This window comes from Peromyscus californicus, unplaced genomic scaffold (assembly GCF_007827085.1).
Source record: "Peromyscus californicus insignis strain IS unplaced genomic scaffold, ASM782708v3 Scaffold_1__1_contigs__length_55948999, whole genome shotgun sequence".
Classification (NCBI taxonomy): Eukaryota; Metazoa; Chordata; class Mammalia; order Rodentia; family Cricetidae; genus Peromyscus; species Peromyscus californicus.
Genome location: NW_026294492.1, coordinates 13508497 through 13531123, shown reverse-complemented (window position 1 = coordinate 13531123; position 22627 = coordinate 13508497). Strand labels below are relative to the sequence as shown.

Below are 22627 nucleotides of genomic sequence, written 5' to 3'. Positions count from 1 at the left end.
AATGTCAAATATTTGTTCTTTCTTAGAAAGCCTCCAATCAAGACAGTAATCTTATAATGTTTAGGTGGTTATCTGTAGATTGCCTTCTGGACAATTCAGGATGTTACCTTGGGTCAGTGATTGATTGAGAACCATTCTTTTTTTTTTTTTTTTTGGTTTTTCGAGACAGGGTTTCTCTGTGTAGCTTTGCTTGACCCATTATCAGTATCATGTAGTTTCAAATACTTGCTCATAAAAGCTACCGACTATGAGATGGGGGTAGGAGGTGGGGTGGTGCCTACCCTTAATGACTTCCAAGACAACTAATATCTCACTAGCTACCTGGCATGACCAGAGGCAAGGTAATTTTTTTCTAAGGATATGCTAAGGCCCTAACTTCATAAGTCTATGAAAAATGTACCCAATGCTGAGCAAATTCATTAATGTGGAGGACTCAAGTTTTTAAAAGATGTTCTTAATGGTTTTATCATAGGAAACATAGTCACACTGTACATCTTTCATGCATTACATGGACTGCTGGATGAAAGCAGGGCATGATGGGTTACTCATAAGATTGCATCACATGACTTTTAATGATGCTGTGTTTTGTGAACCATCAAAATTTTCAGGTGGCTATGGATAAAAAGCAAGCATTACATGAAAATCTACTTGGGGTATAATATGAAAGGGAAACCATCCAAACTTTGGGAAGTTTCCTAGAACTTATCAAGCACAGATGTCCTTTGAGTAACTCTATTTTATTAAAAAAAATGAAGTAAAAATGATTTTCTTTTCAACTATGTAAAATACTTAATTTTAAAGGACTTCAAAATTGTTAAGCATGGCTATTTATGAAGCTCTTTGGCTTAGGGTTACCTTGAAGAATTAGGGCCTTTTGCACTAAGCAAAAATGGTTGATGGTTCTTGAAAAGGGTGGACAAGGAGGACACTTCAAATGCTGGGAGATGGTGCAGAGAGCTGAGTAGCATATTTTCTCTTATAAAATCACAACACAACAATTACTCTTATTTTTAGAGCTGAATAAAGAGGTCCAGATTGCCTGGAAGACCTACATTTAATTCTACAAGTTTTTTGTTTTGTTTTTTTTTTTGCTTCTCAACACTGCGGGAGAACCATGTCTGTTTTCCCCACAGTCGGATCCTAAGGACTTAAAGTCACAGCCTACTCCAAGCTCAGGAATCATCCCTTCAGCTCTGCTTCTCCATCACCTAATGGATCCATAAACCACAATTCCAGATGCTTGGGATGCTTGAGATTTTTCTGCTTCAATCAAGCATATCTATTTGCATAAAACATTTAGATATTACGTTTCTAATGCTTTTAAAGAGCAAAGGGAAACATTCAGAGAAGTATGTTTTCCTTAACCTCATTTGTTAAGAGAGAGAGAGAGACAAAGAGACAGAGAGAGGGAGAATGGGAAAGAAAGGCATCATGTTTTACATAAAGGGAAACAGCTTCAGGCAAACCTTGCTAAATATTTTAATGGTTTAAACATTCATTTTAGCAAGTTTTCTTTAATTTCCTTAACTTTGTTCCTTTTGAACTGGTTCAACCTTCATGTTTAATCCTCATAGCTTTCAAGGAACAGCTCACAGAAAGTTATATAAACAAATACAGCAAACATTTCAAATAAAGCACAATGCATAAAACAGAGAACAAGAGAACTCTGACAACAGCTGCTAGATTTAACACTAATAGTTTTGAAAGATTCTGGCTGAAGGTTAAGAGAATCTTAGGACAATAAGCAGGCTTTGTATATAATGTCAACAGTTCTGTTGCAACATGTCGAGTTTTAATTTATTCTTTTTCATTTGTATAAGACAAATAATATAATTATGGATGTCTGGTTCATGACATTCAATTTAAAAAAAATCTTCAAAATCAATCATGTTTTTTAGAAAAATAATAACCTTTAGAAACCTCTTGCCTGCCTGTCTGGTAATAGCTACGATTTGGCCTAAATGTGATAATACGGTTGAAGCCTTTATGTATTTATTTTATTCAAATGAATGTTTAATGCACTGGTGCTTTGGCATATGTGTAAGAGGCTGAATTTTCCACTCAATTTGCTTCTTCCCAGAGGGTGTCGGGATTGATACAGAGTCTGTAGATTGGGAATTGGGTGCCCCGAGCCACCCCATAGACCAGGCACACAAGAAATCTCCCTCGTCTCTGCTTTGCTCCAGCAAAGTTCTGAAACCATCCCGGGCAGATCAGAGAGGGTATAACGCGAATCTTAAAAGGTCTTATAATAATAAAAAAAAAAAACAAAAAAAAAAAACCAGAGCCAGATATTGTGGCGAAAGCTGAAATATCAGAGAAACAGAACAAGCTAGCCACGTTCTTACCTCTGTGAAATCCTCAGCCTCAAGGGCGAGTGTTCCTGTTTCCTCACACCTTATATACCTTTCTCTGCCCTGACATCACTTCCTGGGATTAAAGGCATGTGTGCTTCCCAGTACTGGTATTACACGTGTGTGCCACCACTGCCTGACTCTGTTTCCAGTGTGGCCTTGAACTCACAGAGATCCAGACAGATCTCTGCCTTCCGTGTGATAGGATTAAGGGTGTGCACCACCACTGCCTGACCACTGTGTCTAATCTAGTGGCTGTCTCTGTCCTCTGGTCCCCAGATAAGTTTATTAGAGTGCACAATATCTCACCACAAGAGGATCTTATAAATATATGAACATAAAGCAGGAAGGCACATATGTGCACATACACAACCCTATACAGGATACATTTTGGCAGCTTTGCTCAAGAGGTCAGATAAGAAACCTGGTTATCCCATGGCAAGACAAGTAAAACAAGTGCACAGCCAGATGGGTACACAGAGACAAATGAGGGTGAGTGGCTTTTGAAGGAGGATGGGTTCTATAACATACTAGACCAGAGGTCCTCTCGAGAGTGCTGAGGTAAACATGGGTAGCAAGATGATACAGTGGCTCACATGCCTTCCATGTGTTTTGTATGTTAAAGGGCCATAGCGATTTTTCTGTATTCAGGCAGACAGTACAACTACTGCTGTATGGTGTTCAGAATCTGCTTTGACACTAAGCACCACTCTCTATAAGTAATTTCCCCGTTAAAGCAATGACAGCAGTCATCATTTTTCTGAACATGCAAGAGACATTGCAATAGGTAGCGCACTCATATTTTCTCACTGATTTCCCCCCAGTGTCCGGTGAAGGTAAGTATCATACTAATTTTGCACACAGGCACATTGTGTTAAGAAATTTCCACAAGTGAATGGCAAATATAGTATTCACACTCACATCTTTCCCCTTGAGGGATCGACAATAGTTCCCAATCTTTCTTTCTTTCCATCAATAACAATGTCAGCCACTGGAGAAGGGTATCCTACTGTACGATGTGATCTTCCTTCTCCTGGGGACCTGAGAGCTCGTCTTGTCTCTATCTCTAGTCTCTGGCGTTTTCTTTGATGTGATCTAGGAATATTGGTGCATTAACCCTGAATAACTAGCACACTTCACTTTTATGGGCAACTCTCGGTTACTTCAGCCTGCCTGGAACACATATAGGCACACATGTCCACATGCTCATTGCATACACATAGGCTCACATGTCTACATGAGCATATAGGCCCATGTGCTTACATACCCATGTTCATATACATGCAAGCACACATGGAAAGATGTGTGAGCATGATCTAACCTCTGATATTTCATTTAATACCTACAGTAAGCAGGAGGGAGCGCATATCTATTACATAAAAATATTCACTCATTTACTGGTAAGTCTAGGGATTGCAGAAGAAAAAGGAAGTCCAAAATCCCCATCTCTTTTCTTCTAGGAAGGCTCTCAAGAGTTTTGTTCTATCTATGTATAGGACTGTGTTTGGTTCAGGAAATAAAAAGATTAAGTACAAATCTAGACCTTCTTGTGCTTACAGTGTTGGGAAGATTAATGGTGATGTGTCAGCACTGCTCAGGCTATCATTCTTCCTGGGATAAGCACATGTGCAGAGACACAAGGAAAGGGGTCATGGGGACATCCCCAAACCCAAATCTCCTGCTTTCCTGTTTTATAATTTGGTAAAAAAAAAAAAAAAAAGTTATAACATAACTTAGGGACATTGTCAAGACTTGTAGAAATTGCTATTCTGGCGTTTTTGTTTCTCCAACAGTGAAGGTCAAATGTATCTACAGTCCAGACTAGAGATGGGTGTATATTCATTTCCCGTAGCAGCATGGAGGGACTTATATGGCCCTTACCATATTGTCATTAGAGATATGAGAGATATGCCGTATGAGATTCATGAGGACAACAGTCATCTCTTTTGTATTGGATGTAGATTTTTGCATGGGTTTGCTACCTAGGAAGTGTCAGTATAAATGTTTTGAATGAATGGAGTCTACAATTAGAAAGTCAACTTCGAGGCACACGGTACCATAGTTACTCATCAGCCTGGGGTGGTATGCCCTGCACTGCATGCAGCTTCCTGCACCAAACACACACCTATAGAGTTGAGCTGTAGTCTTGTCAGTGCTAAGACTCTGTGGCCTCTGACACTGTGGTCTCATTAAACCGTTGGTCTTACCCCAGTTTCTAAACAGACAATCGCTACCCAGGCTAAGCACAGGCCTTAGTACAAGTGAGATGTCACTGGATTGTGTGATGTGTGGCACAGTGACAGAAGAGCAACTGTCACCTTAGGACAGCCAGTTATCTGTTCCATTCTGTCAGTAACTCAACGTTAAACACATTTCCCTTGATGCCCAAGATCAGCAGGATGAAGAAAGTGGTTGGAAGATGTACCTCACCCTAACATCTTGTGGTTCCATTGTGTACACAGTGAGCTATATCAGTAAACAGGAAGTTCCCCGCTCCTTGAAGCTAAACAATAGTCTGAAAACCCACAAGAAGACTAAAACATTTCAGCCAGAAAAGCCAAAGACTACTTGAACAAAGATATTTAAGCGTGTGGTTATTCAGGGAACATAGCCTTGCTGAGAGAGAGAGGGAGCCTCTGTTGATCTCAGGAAGCACCATCTTCGCTGGGGTGTAAGAGGCCAACTAATATGATATCCAGGATGAGAATGTGGAAACTGTCAGTTTTCCTGATGTCAGCTGAAAGGACAGAAGCCAAGTTCAAAGAGGTCTCCTAGACCGTCTTTGGGTAGCTTCTGATCCAATCACTCCAGGCTCTAGGAAACTTGCTGTGCTTCCTGCAGTCAGGAAACTTATTCCCCAAAGCTTTCAAACATGTCAATTTCCCACCAAAAAGAGAGTCATTTAAATTGCATGAAATATCCAGGAGTCTATTATTTGAAGTTGACAAGCAATGACTGGTATAAGTCCTAGGAAATTAGATGCCTTATGGAAGCACACATAGTCAAAAAGAAAATAACTCACACTGACTGTTTATTCAAAAGTTTTCTCAGGGGTCTATACCACACAGGTATTCATTAATTTAGGGACAGTTGCTGGGCAATGTCCACAGCTCACCCTGCAGCTCCCTCTCCCATCTCCATATAGCCAGGGCTGCTTACAAAGACAGAGGGGCTCGTTTGGTGTGATCACCTCCAGTGTTACATTGGAGAGAATATGGGAATCTCATCTCAGTCAAAGATTCACACTTTTCCTTAATCATAGTACTTAATTTGATCTTTTTTCCTCTTTTCACATTTATAATTAAGTTCATCATTTCCTATATAAGTTCTTATCAGATTATATGTTGATCTATTCTTGGTGGCCTCTATGGTTTAGGTATGGTTTTTCAGGGAAAGGTTTTGTGTGTTGGAAACTCGGTCCCTAGGACATTGGTGGAACTTTAAGGTATGGAAGGTCTTTAGATTACTTGAGAACATTGACCTCGAGGAAGGATTGAGGGAGTTCCCATGAAATCCACCAGTGTCTCCAGAAAGGTGTTTGTTTGTTATAGTAACTGGAGAGAGGATAGAGGTGCTCTCTTGCTTCCTGTCTTGCTCATGTGCACTTTTGAGCCTCTGCTATCTGCCATGATATGACTTGGTAAAGAGGTCCCACCAGAACTCAACCACGTAAGGCACCAAGCTCTTGAATCTCCAATATTATGAGTTCAACAAACCTTTCTATTCTCCCTATGTTGCTTGCCTCAGCTATTTCATGATAACAAAGAAAAACAGGATAATCCAATTGCACGCTTCCATTGAATTAAAAACAGCTCAGGCCAGGAGAGAAACACTCAAAATACAGAGAAATAGTGACACAAAACTAAAAATCCTATTTCAGTTTTTCTGTGTTCTTCTTTTTGAGTGATATGATAGAGTTACCATTAATGTGAACATTTTATATATTAGACTACAATTCTGATGCAGCTAGGAATAAGAATATGCCTGAATGAGAGAAAAAGGATTCATGAACATTTGCAGCTATTAAATAGAACTATGCCAAGAATAGTTGTAAAGGGTTTTGGTGCATGTCAAATTCTAAGTTTTTTTAGTTCCAATGGACAAAATTCCTTGAGTGACTGGATTCTTCTTGTTTTCAAATTTTACCATATGCTGGCAATTACATTCTTTGGAATGATTTAAACTTAGGAAGAAACACTTGAGAACACCACCAGAAAACAATGTGTGAGAGCATGAAAATATTGTGGCAATTCACAAAGGTTCTAGAGGATTAAAATAGCTCGAAGAGTGTTGTTGACACCGACTTCCTGTTGGAAGCCTGGCTTCATCCTTCTCCTTATGCAGTAGGCAGTGCTTCATGTCTAAAATCCTGCTGATGCCAGCATGGTTACTTGAGATGGCTCCTCCCTGCTGCATGTTTTTACAGCATTACTCTTTTTCACACGTGCCGATACACTGGTCAGTAAAGTCCTGGAGTGATATCACAAAATGTGGACCCAGATTTGGTTTTGTTTTGAATTTTTATTATTAAGAAATTTTCTATTCATTTTACATACTAACAACACGTGTTCGCTATAAAGCTAGATGAAATCTCCCAGAGTTGATGCGGGAGTTGCAGTAACTGGAGACCTCAACTCTTCTAGGCGGTTGGTTCTGGGCCCTCTCCCAGCAACAGCTGTGCAGTCAGCTGCATCCTTGTCGATGTCTCTATAATGCTGCAGCTATCACACACATGTAGAGGGTAAGGACTACTCTGCTAAGTGGTCAGAAATAGAAGGGATTTTCCTCTACTCCATCCATTTAAGAGAATCCTGGAAAACTCTCATCACTTTGGCTTGGTGGTGTTCTTAGTCACTCATCAAAAACTAATACTGAAGCAATAGGACATTGTGGCCACTTAGACTTTAGAATTAATCAATGAATTAATATTACAAGTTAGTGCTATGTCTTGGGAATGTAGCATGCAGAAACTCATAGTTAGAGTCACGGAGGATTAAGTTACTAAAAAAGGGGATTCTGTTTGTCTTGGTTAGCATTAGTATTGCTGTGATGAAATACCATGATCAAAGCAACTTGGGAAGGAAAGGGTTTATTCAGTTTATGCTTCCACAGCGCTGTTCATCATAAGAGTAACTCAGGGCAGGAACTCAAGCTAGTCAGGGACCTGGAGGCAGAAGCTGATGCAGAACCCATGTAGGAGTGCTACTTACTGGCTTGTTCCTCATGGCTTGCTCAGCCTGCCTTCCCATCAAACTCAGAACTACCAGCTCAGGCATGACACCACCTATAATGAGCTGGACCCTCCCACATCAATCACAAATTAAGAAAATGCCTTACAGCCTGATCTTATGGAGGCATTTTTTTTTCAGTTGAGGCTGTTCCCCTCTGATGACTCTAACTTATATCAAGTTGACATAAAAATAGCTAGTACACTACTTTCAAAATGAGGGAGAAAAGTTATTGGGTATATAGAAACAACAAACTCATGTCACGAACAATGCTTTCAGCTTGGGAACAGACTTCAGATTGATTTTGAGAAACTGTATTAATGGAAGATTTATTAGAGTGGCTTATAGACTGTAGCCCAGTTAGTTCAAATATGGCTGTCCCCAGATCAAAAGTTCAATTATAAAGTCCAAGAGGCTTGATGTCTCAGCTGGTCTTCAGTCTACATTGGGATCCTGAAGAAACAGGTTCTAACACCAGTGAAGGAATGCCTCAGCAACAAGACAGATAAACTTGCCAGTGACAGTGAAGGCAAGTATGCAAAAAGCTTCCTTCTCCCATGCCCTTTGGTGTGAGCAACCACCAGGAGGCATAGCCTAGATTTAAGGTCAGTCTTCCCACTCGAAGTGATCCAATCAAGACAATTTCTCAAACCCATACCTAGCTACATGGGATTTAATTGATTCCAGATATAGTCAACTTGACATGCAAGATTAGCCATCACACTGACAAAACAATGAAGAGGCAAAGGATAAAGAAGTACAGATAATAAAGTATTTGAAAAAGAGTGCTTCATTTTAAGATAAATAATAGTTTCATCAGTCAGTATGTGAACCATACTTTAAAACCCAAAAGTAAAGAAGTAAAAAAGGATAAGAGATGTATGTATATTTTAAAAATTAAAGAAGTATTAACAAATTTCTGTAGAATAAAGGTAACCAAAACACAGTAAAATAAGGTTCAAAAGATATCCTAAGAAATCATGTTCAAGCTCAATAAATATGTACCTGTAATGTCAATGCTTGAGACAGAAATTTTTGTATTGTTACTAAATCACACTGCATACACTGACAAGAATATAATAAAAGATTTAATTCCATTAATGATAGATTATAGGTATGGCCCAGTGATAGAATGCTTATCTAGCATGTACTAGGTTCTTGGTCCATCATCAATACTTTGAAAAACAAACACGCACGAATAAACTGATGTTAAAATATATTATTTTCTTACTGAGATTAGTCAACTATTGACTACGTTTTGAACTTTTATTTAACTCATACAACTTTGTCAATGACAAGTTAGTTATCAGAAATGTGGGACTGTACCCCTGACAAAGCAAATCTGCCAAGAATTATCATTTAGAAATCTGCAGAAGAATGGTCACCTGAGAGAGAATGTTCCAGAAATTAAAAAAAAAATTCAGATGAATATAAAACAATGATTTACAAAGGTTAGGAAGATAGAGGTACAAAGTAAAGTTAGAATTGTCTAGTGTGTGCTGTATGTATGTTCTGAAATATCAGAATTAACCCCACTAATAAGAATAATTAGTAAAGCTCAAAAGAGCCAAATAAGGAATTGTCATTATTAAATGTCTCAGCTTCAATAAATAATTTAGATAGCCTATGATTTTAAAACAACCTGTACATGAGTTTTATTTATATCATTTGGCATACTGTGATGTATTTAAAGTCTCTTATTTGCTGGATTAAGGAAAACCATCTCGAAGGCTTTGTTTCATACATTTATTTGTTTGGCCCTACTGGTAGTAATTTATCATTCCCACATTTGTGAATGAGGATTTAAGAGGGCAGAGAGAATACTCTCTAGCCAGAAGCAGGATGAAATGTTAGTCTGTGGAAGGGATAACTCAGGTGATGTGAAAGTGGAAAATTTCAATACACATAATCAGTAATAGTAAGAGTATGTAGCAGCTATAACAAAACTGCCATCTGAATAAGCAGACTGTTTAATGGCTATCTCTAGGTTCAGAGAGTTTGTAAAATACAGCATAAATATTATGTATGAGAAAAAAAAAGCCTTGTAAAGAAGTCTGATGGTCAGGGCCCTAATGGCCACTTGGAATCAATAAATTCATCTGTTTTTTATTTATTATTGATAGTTTAATTTGAGCAGAGCACTATATTGGGACCTTAATTTCTGTATCAGTAAAAAGGGATAAACAATTTCTTAAAAGTTACAGTAGAAATACATGCATGGAAGAACCTCACACAGGGCTTTGCCTTTTGGCAATGGATACAAGTATATTTTGGCCTATGAAAATAAGCCATCTAGATAGGATGTGTACAGTCTCTTTCCCAGATTGCTAGAGTGACTAAAACCAAGAGTTCCGGGTTTAACAGAAAAGTGATAACTTTCCTAAAGAACACAGACTCTACCATGAGTCTGTTCAATAAACTTTTTTGCATTTTAAAAAAGCAGTAATAAAGGAATCCCTCCAGACTTGATACACTGAATTGCATGAATACAAATGACTCAATTGCCCTCCTTTATTATGACATGGTGCACACAGCTTTGCTTCCACGTGTAGTTACGAAATTGTTCTGAGGTTCAGAGGACTTCATTGGTTGTATATTTTTTGGCTCACATGAAACCGAAGGTAATGAGCTTTAACACTACAAAGGCTCTGGAATGCTTTAAAAAACATTTGCTTCCCACAAGACAAATTAGCTGAACCAAGCAATAAAATGTGACATTAAGCATTCAATACTCCCATTTTTATGTAGTCTCAGGTCAGCAAAAAAATGACCCCATTGGGGGGCATTTCTCTAATGTTCTTGTTCAGAGTTCTACTAAAATCCTGTCTCTATGAAGCTAATCAATAGTTATTTATGCCCTGCAGACCTCCAAAGAAAGCCTACCTCATAAATTGCACTCAAGGCATTTTGGAAGCTTCTGGACCTAATGCAGTTTATAAGGACCTTCTGTCAAATGGACCACCCTGCATGCACACATGTCTATGTATGTATACATGCTTTTTGTAGTTTGTCACTTTTACTTTTTCAAATTATATCCTAAAACTCTTAGGACAATTTCAAGTTAGGCGAAATTCTATTGTTTTGAGATGATTAGCCAGTTTTGTTTAGGCTGCCTACTTGATAAGTGTCCTGTTTTTTGAATAAAGAATATGTCTATCTCATCTAGAGTATCATGTTCTAATCTGGAGAATTTATCCTGATAAACTCTCATGGGAATCTAAAAATCACAGAGTCCAGGAGAGTAAATGTAAGTCAAACCAAGGTCTTAGTTGATTTTCTGATGTTGTATCATAATTCTCCAGATAAGAGAAGTTAGAAACAATACGAGTTTATTTCATCATTTTCGGAGACTGAAGAATCTAAGATCCTGGTTCCAGTTCCTCCTGTGGACTTTCTGACTGTGGCACAATATGGTCAAAGGACATCATGTGATGAGATGCCATGTGAATCCAACCTCTCTATTCTTGCTTTGTTGGCATCAGTCCATTAATGAACGCAGCGTTTTCATGACTTAGGCATCTTGTAATCTCCCACATCTGAGTACAATTGCAGTAGCGATTAAACTTCAATATGATCTTTTGAGATACATTCAAGTCACAGCAACCATTTTTACACTCAAGAGTTGTCAAGTCTAAGTGTGGAGAAGCAGAAGAGTTGAGGGGTGGAAGGCCATGAGCATACTATGCAAGAAGTGGGCATTGCTGTCCTTTTACAGTTCAAAAGTTATTAAATAACATTAAATTCACAAGCTAAATTGCTTTCATTAATTAGTTTTCCAAGTAGTCCTCTTTTCCCTTGAGAACAGGTCATTGGTGAACATGGGTTCTTTTTTTCTTACCTTAAATACTTTGATTAGCTCTCAGATTACACAATTATACTTTACCTAGTAATTCTCTCTATATGTGTCTATAGAAGCATATTACAGAATGTCTCCGCATGAATAAAGAGACCTCGGGATTCACAGAGCTCAAAGAGGCCTTACAGAGGGCGACCTAATACAGATGCAAAAAGCCACTGCCTCCATTTAAATAATAAGGAACCCAACTGAAACACTGCAGAAAGTGAGCACAGGAGATCTGCTGGGACCCAGAGTTAAGACATAGAATTGCAAGACAAGACCTGACTGAGAAGGAGATGGATAATGATACTAGTAGGTGACATAAGGTAGTGGAGACCCAGCTGAGCTGCAGCCCTAGAGACAGGAGGGAGTTCTGTATCAGTCCTTGGATAAACAGAGCAGATAGACAGATGCTGGGTTCTGTTACCACAGTGTTTATAGTCCTTCTGTTCAATGGATCCAGGTAAAGATCTTGCAACCTTTCTCAGGCTGTTGTATTCAATAGTTTCTGGCCTGTTTTATCCATTGATTTTGTTTGTTTTCTGTTGTGGTATTTTTATCATTTAAGTGGTGTGAATGTGCCCATGTACCCATCCACTACAAATCTGATTTGATAAGTTTATAAATGGCCCCTTTATACTTTTCAGAGTACATTCTTCATCAGTCTATGCCTCATAGTTCATGCTGGACAGGTTGTAGTGTCTACATGTGTAAACACATATAAAGGCAATCTCCTCTGCATTTGTATTCAAAGTTGAGCAAAATGGTGCTTTATAAAGTGGACTCACTCAGGGTTAAACTGGAAACCCAGTTTTACACAGTGTGGAACAGCACAGAGCAGAGGCCGACTTAGCCGGTCAAGGACAGAAGGAAGGGTGCATTCTCCATGTCTCTATATAGAACTAACTCTCTATTCATTAAATGAGAAGTAAAAAGATTACTAAAAAGGTTTCCCAACAGGAAGTAGATAGGGAAGAAGCCAAGTGGTGATATTTCAGGACCTTTCAGCTCCGAAAGAAAATGTCTCAGAAATCCACAACCCAGCACTGTTCTGCCTGCTAGATATTAGGATATCCTGATCAAACAAACCCTTTTTACATCAAGTTTACCATGCCTTAGGGACCATGTGCTCTAAGGATCCTAAAAATGTTTTCATTCCAAGGTAAACTTAAAAGGTTTGCACGAGACAGAGTAGAAAATAAGGACATTCACTTTTGAAATTTTAAATTATTTTAAGAAATATTACCTTGACTATTTTTTTTTTGTTTTTTGTTTTTCGAGACAGGGTTTCTCTGTGTAGCTTTGACTATTTTTTTTATAAATTTATTTTTTTACATCCTAGCTGCAGTTTTTCTACCCTCCTCTCCTCCCAGTTCCTTCCCCCAAGCCCCCTCTGTTCCTATCCCCAAATCCACTCCTCCTCCATAGGAAAGGATAGGTCTCCCATAAGTATCAACAAAACACAGCATATCGAGTTACAGTAAGACTAAGTACCTCTCCATGTATTAAGGCTGAGCAAGGTGACCCAGCATGGGGAGTAGGCTCCCTGGTTGTCTGTTCAATCTCGGTCAGCCCCTATGAGCCCAGGCCAATTAATTCCTGTGAGTTTTCTTATGGTATCCTTGACCCCTCTGGCTCCTAAAATCCTTTCTCCCCCTTTTCCACAGGGTTCCCTGATCTCCACCATTTAATGTTTGGCTGTGGGTCTGCATCTGTTTCCAAAGTTGCTGGATGAAACCTCTCATGGTATGTACTCACTCCAAGTAGATATTAGCTGTAAAATAAAGGATAACTATGCTAAAATCCTCAGACCCAGCAAGACTAGGTAACCTAAACTAATTTTTGAAAATTAAAAAAAAAAAAACATACTAGGAAAACTGAGAAAAATACTCAGTTAGTTGGTGACCCTGATAATTAGAATCCCCTTCCAATTGCTGCCTACTTCCTTATCTAACAAAATTACAAGGGCTTCCTCCCCTCTGGCTACTCTGTATCTTTATTCCTCAACACCAAGGAGAGGAAATCTGAACACACTGAGGACTGGACTGGCCTATCAGCTTTATGTGTCATTCGTTTCTTATAAAATGTAATAGTCTAACATTTCACAGATACTGTCTCTGCTGCTTTCAACCTCTGCACAGGGTGATCCAAAGAGTCCTTGTCAAAACCAAAGGAGTGTTCAGAACTTGAGCCAAATTCTGCTGCAGAATGTTGAAGTTGTCACTCTCGCGCGCGTGCTCTCTAGATCTCTCTCTCTCCTCCCCTGCCTCTCCCCCTGTGACGACAGGAGCGCTCTGCTGCCCTGGTGTTCACAGGATGGCTCGAGATCTAAACCCAGGTCCTCATGCTTGCAAGTCAAGCCCTTTACCAACTGACCTATTTCCCGACCTTTACTTTCTTTTCCCAGAGTTGCAAGGGGACATGTTTTCTGGATGTGTTTGAGCATCTAAAAGAGGATTGTCACACACTGGTCACAGACTTCCTGAAAAGCAGTGACCAAGACCTCAATTGATAGGAAGGTAAATAGCTGCCAGGATGATGGTAGAGAGACTTGAGACCCCTTTTTTTTATACAGATCTGGAGATTCCTGCAGAACTCCTATGGGGGCAAAATTCTCCTCCTAGTCAAGAAGCTGTCTACAGATGATGGCTACTGGGAGATGGAAAATCAGCTTCCTTCTATGGAGTGGAAGTCGGTATAGCAAGTGCACTTCAGGACAGGTCCCACGCTCAGGGATAGATGTCCAATATAAATCAGACCTCATGTTTTTTAGTTACTTTTTCCTTTTGTGTTTTCTCTTTTAAGAGTGAAGAAGAACATGAAGTCGGGTGGGTACGGAGTAAGGGAGTATCTAGAAGGAGTTGAGGAATAGGAAAAGGCTATGATAAAATATACTCTATCAAAGTTCCAAAAAAATGAAAATTAGTCTTTATGAAGTAAATAGTGTTAAGTGGAATTAAATATTGAACAAGGGGAACTTACCAAGAGGCCAGTGAAGCTGTCAGGAGAATAAGAACTACCACAGAGTAGAGGTGATCATGGAGGAGCAGGCCTATTATTGGCCGTGGTTCTCAATCATTCAGCTATGAATGTTGTGGAGTTCTGACTCTGGAGCCCTTAAGACTCTTCTAAGTCAAGGTATCTTTGAGGCCAATATCAGTCTCCTATTCTTTTTGCCCAACATCTTTAGGTTCTGACTCAGCTTACAACAACCCTCAATTAAGAAATCAATGCATCAACCAACCAGTCAAAGCATGGCTTTTGCTACTTCATAGTAGGGAGGAAAGCACTTTCTCTCTTAGCCTAGCCTAAAAGAAGAGACAAGTTCATAGGAAAGACAGGAGTCTGTCTATAGTCACCTAGGTTGACGGAGAAACAAAATGCTGTAGATAGGCAGTGTTCATTTCAAACATTTTAGTGAGTTTTGGCGGGCAAAGAAGACTTTGAAGGAACAACTCTTTGAAACAGGGTTCAATGAATCCAGTTAGATCTCAAACTTGTTTGGCTGACAAAGTATTTCATGATTCTGTACTTTTTGTGAACTACTAATAGGATGCTGATGTGTGTGAATGCATAATATTTTATTTTGTAATGTATGTTATATTAGTATACACACACACACACACACACACACATATATATGTGTGTGTGTGTGTGTGTGTGTGTGTGTGTGTTTATTAATTGAGACACGGTGTCTCTGTGTAGCTTTGAAGCCTTTCCTGGAACTCACTCTGTAGCTCAGACTGGCCTCGAACTCACAGAGATCTGCCTGCCTTCCAAGTGCTGGGATTAAAGGCATGCGCCACCACTGTCCGGCTTTGTTGTATCATCTTAATAGAAGATTCTTTTATTAAACCATGGTAGCTATTCTGAATTGTGCAATTAAAACATACACAAATAAATATAAAACAATAATTATTAAATGAGTACCAACCACTTAAGAATAATAGCACACTTAAAACCAATGTCAGTTTTCTGCAACCAAAGTGATTTAAAAACATGATTAAGACCAATGCTGACATTTAGTGTAACTTTGCATATAAAATAATATTCAATGACTTTGCTGGGGCAAGCAACTTTGGAAGAGTCTAAAAATATAACGAATGCATCTTGAGCTCACTCTTACTTCCATGAGAGTATAAAGGACATACTAGAGTAATTGTGTGTGAGTTGCCCACATGCAGATATAATTCCTACCGTTCTGTCCTGCTAATTTCATAGTGTGCTCTCTCACCCCCATCAAGAGGCAAAGTACCATCTCAGTTCCACATGGAGTCTATGTAGGAAGGCTATAACCTATTTCCTCATCCTAAATTTTCATGTGTGGGAGGGTCATCCAGCTGGCATACATGGAAAGTGAGGGTGATTTTTGAGAAATGTGCCAAGGCTATCCCCGGGCTTGTGCAAACATGCGCATCTATCTCATTTTAAGAACCAGAAGTGGCCTTTGCCATGACTTTTGTTGTCACAGGTGATACTACATGTCACTTAGCCTCCTGATGCTGTCGTCGCCAATATTCTAGGTCTTGCCATGATTCATATTCATTTCATTTTTCCTCCACATTCGGCTTCCTTCATGTCTCTGCTCCCACCACTACACAACCACACAGTGTAACAGGCTCCAAACTGTGTGTCGAGTTGGTCAATGGAAGACTTAACCAACCTCAAATTATTCCTATTGGATTAGCGTGGCTACTTCCAGTATGTTTTCTGCATGTAACGGCTCGTAGAGCATGCCATGGGCTGCTGAGTGTTTGTGTCTTTCAGAAATACAAAGGCTGAACTCCTACACCTCTAGGTAATGGCATTAAGACATGGGGATCTTGCAAGTGCAGCTCTCACGAGTGGAATTAAGTCCTTAAAAAAAGAACCCAGAAAACCTCATCCTTTTTAGCATGTAAGAATGTAGTTAGATGGCACAAACTCAGCCCCCACTACTAGTCTGATCTGTGATATTTCTTCCAGGTTAGTGCTGTGAGAAATAAAAATCTGTTTTTTTATAAGCAATGTAGCTGATGATCTTTTATAGATACTTAGGTGGACTAAATCAGGAGATAAGGCAGACTTCCAACATGATCACCAACATGATCAATGTTGGTATTACACGTAAGTCTTTCTGCTCAAAGAAAAGTAATATTTTTGCAGTATACAGAATATAATCATCTTCTATTTTGTAATAATCTATGTTCATTACATTACTGCATTATAAATGTATTTAAAGTTCTTTTTCCTTTTTTATCATTGTATTATATTGGAATATCTTAAGTATGTATATTAACACCTTACTCATCTGCAAATCACCTAGCTAAAAATGCCATTGTATATGGAAGAAGATACAATTTCTGCTTTTGGTAATGTAGCTAGAGGATGCATTTTCTTTAAGGACAAATTAATTATATGCTTGCCTATCTGTAGCATTAGTATTCCATACCAGAGGTAATTGTTTCCTTAAAGTGAAAAGGATTTGCTGAAAAAATGTATCTAAGCTTGTTTGTTCTCTCCTTTGAACTTTTGCTTGTCTATCACATAATAAGCATCAGTCTTTTTCTGAGAAATAAAACATATCTCAATAATCTACACTGAGGGTAACCCTACATACAGATATAGAGTCATTGGCAAATGTCATTCAGAAGGTCCACAACATCCCTCAAACCTCAACAAAATGGATATCCTAAATAGTCTCTCCCCAGAAGTACAATTTCTCTAACAAAATGAAAGATTTCAATGACATAATCTTAAATCCACTTTCAGTCCTAATATTTTGACACGGTCTTTAATTATTCATTTGGATTCTGTAAGATCCAATCTTACAATCTTCTTAGTCATTGTTCTATTGATGTGAAGAGACACTATGACCATGGCAAGTTTTATAAAAGGAAATCATCAGCATGGCATTTGCGCAGTAGCTGAGAGCTACATCCAGATCTTCAGGCAGCAGGCAAAGAGAGGAAAGGAAGGAGGGAGGGGGTGAGGGCATGAGAGAGAGAGAGTAAGATTGGGCTTTTGAAATGTCAAAGCCTACTTCCAATAACAGGCTTCCTCCAACAAGGCCACACCTACTCCAACAAGGTCACACCTAATCCTTCTCAATAGTGCCACTTCCTGGTGACTAAATAGTGCTTGAGTCCTGGGAAGGCTCCCCCAGCAAAGCCCCCTTTTCTTACAAAGCTCTGTATACAGAAGATAAGGGAGTCAGCTGTTTGTGAAGGCAGAGAACTTCAGAGATGGGTCTATCAAGGACACCAAAGATTCTGGGGTTCAGTTAAAGGGAGCCAAGTTTGATGCCTTACTCCACCACGTCAGCTGCACTCAGTTAAAGATTTGCCTGTAGGTCCTGAAACAGAGCCGGTCTTTACTGAGGAAAATTCTTCCTCCTCCTTGTCTTACCTTCCATTTTAACACTAACTTTATCGCACAAAAATCTGTTTTTGTATTCACTTTATATTTTCAGGTACTCCCTGAAATTCCAACTTAGGTACTCATCCATAGGAGCCATTGGATTCCGGCATGCACCTCATGACTATTAAGAGCATGGGACATAAGATATTCTAAGCTGGAACTGGAGAAATGGCTCAGTGATTAATAGTACTGACTTTTCTTCCGGAGGACCTGGGTTTCAATTCCCATCACCCACATGGCAGCTCACAACTGTCTGTAACTCCAGTTCTAGGGTACCAAAACACCAATGTACATGAAATAAATAAAGATATTCTAAGCAGATTCCTGACTCCAGCCAGAGAGAAGGATGCATACACCTTCAGTGCTCAGGAAAATAGACTGAAATTTCCTGTCTCCTTGCACACATAAAACACAACTAGCAGTTTCTTTACCTTCAGACCACAGGGTAGATTTAGTGATAGTCCCCCTGCAGCTGTGCCTTGTCTTGTAGCATCCACCACTCTGGAGCAGAGCTTTGCCGGTCTGCATTCCACATGTGCCCTCTATCAAGGAGGTAGGGCTCATAACACTCAGCAATGTCTTATGAGGCTTTTTCTAAAGACCGTGCACATCCCAAAATTAGCAGAGGCAAATCTGCTTCTCATTATCCTGATAGTCAATGATTTATACTCTCATACTGGGGGGAGGGGAAGAGTTCTAAAGAAGGCCAGCCATGTGGCATGTTATTAACCCTTCTCAGAGAATGTGCTTCCAGCCCTTCTCTGGAGTCAGTTAGGTCACCCTTCGGAGACTCCCAGCCCAGGGAACTGCTCCCTTTCTTGAGTAAACACATTTGTTTCATTTTCTTGAACTCCTGACACCGTGACTATAGGTATCGATGGAAACACACTCCCCAGCCCACCCCTTGGCAACCTAAACCATCTTCCTCTACTGAGTCCCATTATATGAGCTTTACTTCCCTCCCATTTCTGAAAAATGTCTAAGACTTTCTCTTATTCATCCACCCATTCAAGAATCAGTCAGCTGGAACTGGGGGATGGCTCATTTGGTAGCGGTTGCCCCGCAAGCACCAGACCCTGAGTTCAGATCCCCAGAAGACATGCAAAAGGCTCTGTATTGCAGAGTAATCCTGTAATCTCAGCAAAGGGAGACGGAGACAGAGGACTCTTGATTCATATTGGGTCACCGTGTATCTGAATCAGTGAACTACAGATCTAGTGATGGACTCCATGGAAGATATACTGTGTCAACTTCTGGTATTCATATGCACAGGTAGTCACACACCCATGCATATTACATGCATGAGAATATACATACAAATACTCAAAATTATTTGAGTGGCATATAGGTAGACTATTTAATGAAAAAAAAGTTTCTCATAACAGAAATCTGTCATTTAAAAATGTCACCTATTCTACATGTCAGAAAGTATTTCCTATTATAAAATGTCTTTCTTGAGGTTTTAAGGATATCAGGAAGCATAGGATATTTGTGGGGGATGAATATGTATGAGAGAAAGAGTTGGGAACAGAGATTGGGGTAATTAGGAGAGCGCTAAGGAAAGATTATTTTTCCTCAGTGTACATTAGCTAGAACACAGAACATAGAGGATTTTTGTGTAACTTAAAAATCTTATAGTGACACAGGTCTGGGGACTCCTGCTCATTTCAGATTCAAATCAAGGTCATTTGGAGTAATCATCAACAATAAGATCCTTGGAAAATAAAGCTCTTTTGATGATGTACAAATCATCTCTTGCTCACTAGGGGGATAATAGAACTGTTGACCCTGAGAATGTCTCAGATACTAGTTGCCATCATCATGTGGCTTCTATGTGGTGTTGGATCCAGGGAAAGAGACTGTGTGAGTGAAACCTCTAGAGCCTGCTGGATTAGGGTTCAGTGATTGACCCAAACTTGCCCAACTTTAGGGTTGTTGACCTTCCACAGACACTTTGGAGACTCAGTACAATAGGAACAGGGATGCACGGGAGCTTTACCAATCTTAGCAGCTGCTGCTAAATGGTTTCTATGGTGACCCCTGCTGTTCAATTGCCTCAGCATGGGGAACCTCACAGTGTCTGTATGACATGGGATATGGTTATGCTTATGTGTGAGTGCCAGACTTTGACTATATGGGAGCATGGAAAGAAACTTAAAGCCTTCTAAAGAATTACAGTAGCCTGGGGAATTGTTCACTTGAATACATATAGCAGTATCATGAGCAAATTTTGATCTATCCATATTACTACTGTTATGACTCTACCCTTGATCCCAGAATCCACAGAACAGTTGTTATTACAGTCAGTCATAAGCAAACAGGTACAACCTTTGAAGATCTTCACTATGGCAGTTGTCCTGGTAGTAGTAATATTCTTTTCGACAGAAATGATACCATCTTCCAGTATAAATGTGAGTCTTTTAATTAATAAGATAAGGAAAAGAATAAGCAGGACTCATCTATCAGATGGCATGCAGTCACCCATGAAATCCTAGACAAAGAAATAAGGGCAGGAGGCTGAGAAAACAGATCTCATGTTTACTTAGGCATTCGAAACCCTGAGTATTGCTCTTTGGATACTATTGCCTAAATGTAAAATGACAACATATTAATACCTAAAGTGGAAAACTGAGAGATTCTAGTTGTATTTTATTTCTTCTACTAATATAACAATTTACTACAGACCAGTGCCTTCAATTATACATATTTGTTTTCTTGCAATATAGGAAGTCAGAAATCTTAGCTCAAAGTGATCACGAAGATGTTGATGAATTCCTTTCTGAAGGGTTCAGGGACACTTCCTTGCCACTTCTATCTTTCCAGTTTATTGAGACTGTATGTTCCTTGGCCTGTATCTTCTTTCCTCCATATTCACCGTGGGCAGTGGAAGGTGGAGCCCCTGACACACACACACAGCAAGTTGGGACTTTTGTGTTTCCTTTTCCATTTTAAAAACTTTTGTGGGTATACCAGTCCATTTTTAAAAAGCCAGAATAATCTCACTTGTTTAAAATCAGAGGATTAACAACCTTAACTCTATCTTATAGCTCTTTCCTGTGCCTCCTAATATATCCATGGGTTTCAAGAATGAGGACATGAATATCTTCAAGAGTGGAGGAGATATTCCTTTGATTTCAACTAAGCATTTATTTCATGAGGTTAGTCATTAGATATGCAAAAGAAATAAATCTCAAAGCCTTCCCAGTCTAGTGGATAGGCAAAACAGAATAGATTAATGTGCAAGAGAACAAGGAACAGGTTAAGATTAGATCACTAATTACAACCCTGTTGGATACAGATGAAGGTGATCTTTGGTGTGTGTCCATAATAGAGCAATAGGGATCTACCAGGAAAAGAAGAGGGAATTCTAGCTTCCCCACTTTCCTAACTTGCCCAAATATAGCAATGTTCCTTCTGTAGGTAGACTGATGAAATCTGATAACTACAGGACACAATTAATAGTAGCAGAATGGGGAACTTAGATGCATTTGCTAAATCTTGTTGACAGCCTATGATATGTGGAAGTATGTGCTAGCCATCAAAACTGCTGTGATGAGCGACACACACATAAGCCTCCCATCATTTTGGTGCTTACAGGTCTGCAGGGGAAGCATGGAGACACGCATGTGCAAAACTACTTCTTGTACAGGAGGCTTGTGAATCTGTCCAGACAGATGATACTTTTCAGATCCCAAAGCCTACAGGAAGAGAACAAATCTTCCATCTCCCCAAATTCCTGATGAACAACAGACACTCCTGAACAGTGTCATCACAAACCAAAGTGATGGAAAATCTGTAGTTCAACAACTTGGTTGTAGTTCTGGCAGAAGAGAATCTAGGCTGTGACAGAGCTCCTAGAAGTGACAGACACCATTGTCATACCCTGTCTGTGACCTCAGATCCTGACATGGCACCTCCCCAGGAAACAGCCAGCTACTGGCCCTGGTCCTGATGCTGGTACTAATCGCTATTCCACAGCTATGGAGTGCTACATGCTCTTACAAGATGCTCCAGAAAGCTGGCCATTGTTCTCACCTTGTTTGTATTGGAAAAAATATTCTGTAAATGGCTTTTAACCCAAGTCTCGTTGTTATAGAATATAAGCATTGACAGTTAAGAAAACTCTATAGGGCTTCGAAGCATATTTCCTATAGGGAAAAAAAATACATTCCAAAGAAAAGTCACAATGAGAATAATAAGAATGATGACTCCTTTAGTCTAATGAATCTTTATACTTTAAGATGATTCTTTAATGAATCTTTCAAGAGAGGTGTTATGTGTATGTATATTTAAAACATGGGAATATGGAGGCATAACGAGATGGAAACTGTGGCCAGACAATGCTTCAGAGAGGCAGGTATTTGATACCCTCAAACCTACTCTCACACCTCAGCTCTGAGAGAGCCTGTGGCTCCTTCTACAGCACCAAGGTCCTTTTCCCCAGGCCTTCGGGGCACTGTTAGAGTAATGGACGTCTGTACAATTCATTTCTGATTGTGTGTACCGTCCTAGAATTAGCCATCTTCAAGGCCCAGCTTTATCCTTGTCTCTAGATGGTGTATCCTTCTTCTAAACCAGGAGAGCACTATCTCTGTCTGTGTTTCTGCATTGCCAGTTTTTTTAGGGATGAACAGAACCTTGCCTTTCCAATTGTGGTTTCTCCATGAAGATTGTGGCTACATTTGACTTGTTTATCCTTACGGCCTTTCCAAGTTATAGCATAACATAGGTGCTTCATAAAAATTAAATTACACATACATGACTTACCTGAAGATAATAGTCATACCTTACAATTGTTGGTAATCCAG

The 22627-nt window shown here is 39.4% G+C and overlaps 1 long non-coding RNA gene across 2 annotated transcripts in view; it reads left to right on the top strand.

Moving 5' to 3' along the window:
• LOC128115166 (uncharacterized) overlaps window positions 1-22627 on the top strand; it is a 125063-nt gene that overhangs the window by 67028 nt on the left and 35408 nt on the right. For both annotated transcript variants that reach the window (XR_008220028.1, XR_008220027.1), the window contains exon 2: window positions 13088-13166. This is a non-coding gene — a long non-coding RNA (uncharacterized LOC128115166). The remainder of the gene's footprint in view (window positions 1-13087; window positions 13167-22627) is intronic.